The sequence below is a fragment of the Cavia porcellus genome, unplaced genomic scaffold (assembly GCF_034190915.1).
Source record: "Cavia porcellus strain 051 isolate PalLab524CR breed Dunkin Hartley unplaced genomic scaffold, mCavPor4.1 scaffold_134, whole genome shotgun sequence".
Lineage (NCBI taxonomy): Eukaryota > Metazoa > Chordata > Mammalia > Rodentia > Caviidae > Cavia > Cavia porcellus.
This window is the reverse complement of record NW_026947617.1, coordinates 563,201-567,251: the sequence shown is the minus strand read 5'-3', so window position 1 is coordinate 567,251 and position 4,051 is coordinate 563,201. Positions and strand designations below refer to the sequence as shown.

Sequence of the window (4,051 nt, the reverse complement as noted above, 5' to 3'; positions counted from 1 at the left end):
AACATCACGGGGTGGTGCGCCTTGTATGGGTGTGTGTTACATTAGATTCACTAGTAGGAGTGAGCAAAACATCACGGGGTGGTGCGCCTTGTATGGGTGTGTCTTACATTAGATTCACTAGTAGGAGTGAGCAAAACATCACGGGGTGGTGCGCCTTGTATGGGTGTGTCTTACATTAGATTCACTAGTAGGAGTGAGCAAAACATCACGGGGTGGTGCGCCTTGTATGGGTGTGTGTTACATTAGATTCACTAGTAGGAGTGAGCAAAACATCACGGGGTGGTGCGCCTTGTATGGGTGTGTGTTACATTAGATTCACTAGTAGGAGTGAGAAAAACATCACGGGGTGTTGCGCCTTGTATGGGTGTGTGTTACATTACATTCACCAGTAGGAGTGAGAAAAACATCACGGGGTGGTGCGCCTTGTATGGGTGTGTGTTACATTACATTCACTAGTAGGAGTGAGAAAAACATCACGGGGTGGTGCGCATTGTATGGGTGTGTGTTACATTACATTCACTAGTAGGAGTGAGAAAAACATCACGGGGTGGTGCGCCTTGTATGGGTGTGTGTTACATTAGATTCACTAGTAGGAGTGAGAAAAACATCACGGGGTGGTGCGCCTTGTATGGGTGTGTGTTACATTAGATTCACTAGTAGGAGTGAGAAAAACATCACTGGGTGGTGCGCATTGTATGGGTGTGTGTTACATTAGATTCACTAGTAGGAGTGAGAAAAACATCCCGGGGTGGTGCGCCTTTTATGGGTGTGTGTTACATTAGATTCACTAGTAGGAGTGAGAAAAACATCACGGGGTGGTGCGCATTGTATGGGTGTGTGTTACATTAGATTCACTAGTAGGAGTGAGAAAAACATCACGGGGTGGTGCGCATTGTATGGGTGTGTGTTACATTACATTCACTAGTAGGAGTGAGAAAAACATCACGGGGTGGTGCGCATTGTATGGGTGTGTGTTATGTTACATTCACTAGTAGCAGTGAGAAAAACATCACGGGTTGGTGCGCATTGTATGGGTGTGTGTTACATTACATTCACTAGAAGGAGTGAGAAAAACATCACGGGGTGGTGCGCATTGTATGGGTGTGTGTTACATTACATTCACTAGAAGGAGTGAGAAAAACATCACGGGGTGGTGCGCATTGTATGGGTGTGTGTTACATTACATTCACTAGTAGGAGTGAGAAAAACATCACGGGGTGGTGCGCATTGTATGGGTGTGTTTTACATTACATTCACTAGTAGGAGTGAGAAAAACATCACGGGGTGGTGCGCATTGTATGGGTGTGTGTTACATTACGTTCACTAGTAGGAGTGAGAAAAACATCACGGGGTGGTGCGCATTGTATGGGTGTGTGTTACATTACATTCACTAGTAGGAGTGAGAAAAACATCACGGGGTGGTGCGCATTGTATGGGTGTGTGTTACATTAGATTCACTAGCAGGAGTGAGAAAAACATCACGGGGTGTCGGTGTCCGAGCTCCCGGCCGGCAGGAAGGACACACGACAAAGTCTGGCGGTGGACAACCTTTTCTTTTATTTTCCTTCTCCGTACAGCCTGCCCCGAAGCCTCTACCGGTCCGCTCCCCGCGGCTCCTTTTGTGCTTCGCTCCGAAGCCTCCTCTGGTCCGCTCCCCGCGGCTCCTTTCGTGCTTCAGTCCCTCTCTCGGGGGTGGAGGCACTGGCTATATATAGGATTAATAGCTAGGCAGACTACCCTGTGAGGCGGGAACTTAGTGGGGTGATAAGAAACAGGTGCCACACAGGCGGGCTCGATGAGAGGGGTAATCCAGCTCAGGCTTTTGTACTTTCCCACAGGCCTCGCAATCACCGCGTCTGATGACTTGACAGTGCCACGGCTCCCAACATCTCCCCCTATTTTATTTTAAATGAATACGCGCATCGCAGCCCGTCCTGGATAGAGTGCAGAGGCCTATGCCCTGATAGGAGGCCCACCAAGGGCTCTCGGCGTCGGCCCGGGTCGGCCGTCCCCGAGTCTGCCGAGGCCCCGAGGCCCTCGTCCTTTTTTCTAGGGCCAGGAATGAACCGGACGGAACCTGGTTGCACATAGGCATGCACTCATTTCTCTCCACGAATCCCCTCGGAGAGAAATTTATCTAACAATCCAGCGGCTTTCGAGCGGAACGGGGTAGGGCCTGGCTTAGGTTGAGTCGTGCTGGGGAGGCACGCTCTTACCCGTCATTGACTCACCCACCCTGCTACATGTTGTTGTCTAGGGAGGAGAATGTGGGAAGCCTGTCACTTTTAAACGCGGTCGTAGGCCATGCGAGCGAGCCATGCGTATACCTGAGGATCTTTTTGTCCATTTTGGGCTACCGCTATTTCTATTCATCTTGTTGGTTGGTCTGTGATGGATCTCCGGCAGGGCAGGTCTGATCTTCAGTCGAGGGCTTTGTCGCGTCAACCTCTCTGGGACCAACAGTGGTTTTCGTCCCGGTTCCTGCAGAAAGACACAAACCGCGCCTCGGCTTCCTCTTTTGTATCTCTGCCCTCCTTGACGGACCCTTCTCGGGAGCTTCCTGACTGTGCCTGTTCAAACACCTCGCATACTTCTACAAGTTCTTGAGAGCTCCCCCCGTAACTACCCTCACTCTTTAGGCACGTGTGTATCATTTCCCACAACGGACGAGCAGAGACTGAAGCTCTACCCTCCCGTTCTGCTAGGGAAAGGTCTCTGCCCAACTTCTCCCAGGAGGGCAGGTTTACATGCCCTGTAGGCAGAAACCAGGGAGCAAAGCTGTCAATCTCTGCAAGGAAATTTTCTAAAGTCTTACGCCCCACCTTGAGGTCCTTGGACTTTAGGAGTCTCCGAAGGACCAACACCAAGGCTGTGTATCTTTACTTGGCATGTTTCCCATTTTTAATATATCTTCTGTTATTTTTACTTGTATGTTTATGTTTTACACTCTTTTATTACCTTAAGTTCTGGTGTTATGTTTCATACTCACCGCGTGAGGCCCAAGAAACCCGCCACTTACGCGTGAGGTTGAGAGGAGTCTACAAACCCTGTAGGTGCGCGCCACCCAGGGCCCAGGCTTATCCTCTACTCACCTGTCTTGCAGCACTGTACTGGAGCGTTGTCCACTTCACGTCTCGGGGGTGATCAGTCCCCGTGCGGGCCTCCAAATGTCGGTGTCCGAGCTCCCGGCCGGCAGGAAGGACACACGACAAAGTCTGGCGGTGGACAACCTTTTCTTTTATTTTCCTTCTCCGTACAGCCTGCCCCGAAGCCTCTACCGGTCCGCTCCCCGCGGCTCCTTTTGTGCTTCGCTCCGAAGCCTCCTCTGGTCCGCTCCCCGCGGCTCCTTTCGTGCTTCAGTCCCTCTCTCGGGGGTGGAGGCACTGGCTATATATAGGATTAATAGCTAGGCAGACTACCCTGTGAGGCGGGAACTTAGTGGGGTGATAAGAAACAGGTGCCACACAGGCGGGCTCGATGAGAGGGGTAATCCAGCTCAGGCTTTTGTACTTTCCCACAGGCCTCGCAATCACCGCGTCTGATGACTTGACAGTGCCACGGCTCCCAACAACGGGGTGGTGCGCATTGTATGGCTGTGTGTTACATTAGATTCACTAGTAGCAGTGAGAAAAACATCACGGGGTGGTGCGCATTGTATGGGTGTGTGTTACATTAGATTCACTAGTAGCAGTGAGATAAACATCACGGGGTTGTGCGCATTGTATGGGTGTGTGTTACATTAGATTCACTAGTAGCAGTGAGAAAAACATCATGGGGTGGTGCGCATTGTATGGGTGTGTGTTACATTAGATTCACTAGTAGGAGTGAGAAAAACATCACGGGGTGGTGCGCATTTTATGGGTGTGTGTTACATTAGATTCACTAGTAGGAGTGAGAAAAACATCACGGGGTGGTGCGCATTGTATGGGTGTGGGTTACATTAGATTCACTAGTAGCAGTGAGAAAAACATCACGGGGTGGTGCGCATTGCATGGGTGTGTGTTACATTAGATTCACTAGTAGGAGTGAGAAAAACATCACGGGGTGGTGC

The 4,051-nt window shown here is 50.5% G+C and overlaps 1 long non-coding RNA gene across 1 annotated transcript; it reads right to left on the bottom strand.

The window, feature by feature from the left end:
- Positions 1-1,534: 1,534 nt before the first annotated feature.
- LOC134475138 (uncharacterized) lies at positions 1,535-3,564 on the bottom strand. Its single transcript, XR_010046104.1, has 2 exons — positions 3,093-3,564; positions 1,535-2,481 (listed from the first exon to the last, which is right to left on the bottom strand). It is a non-coding gene; the product is annotated as an uncharacterized LOC134475138 (long non-coding RNA).
- Between the last annotated feature and the right edge of the window lie 487 nt (positions 3,565-4,051).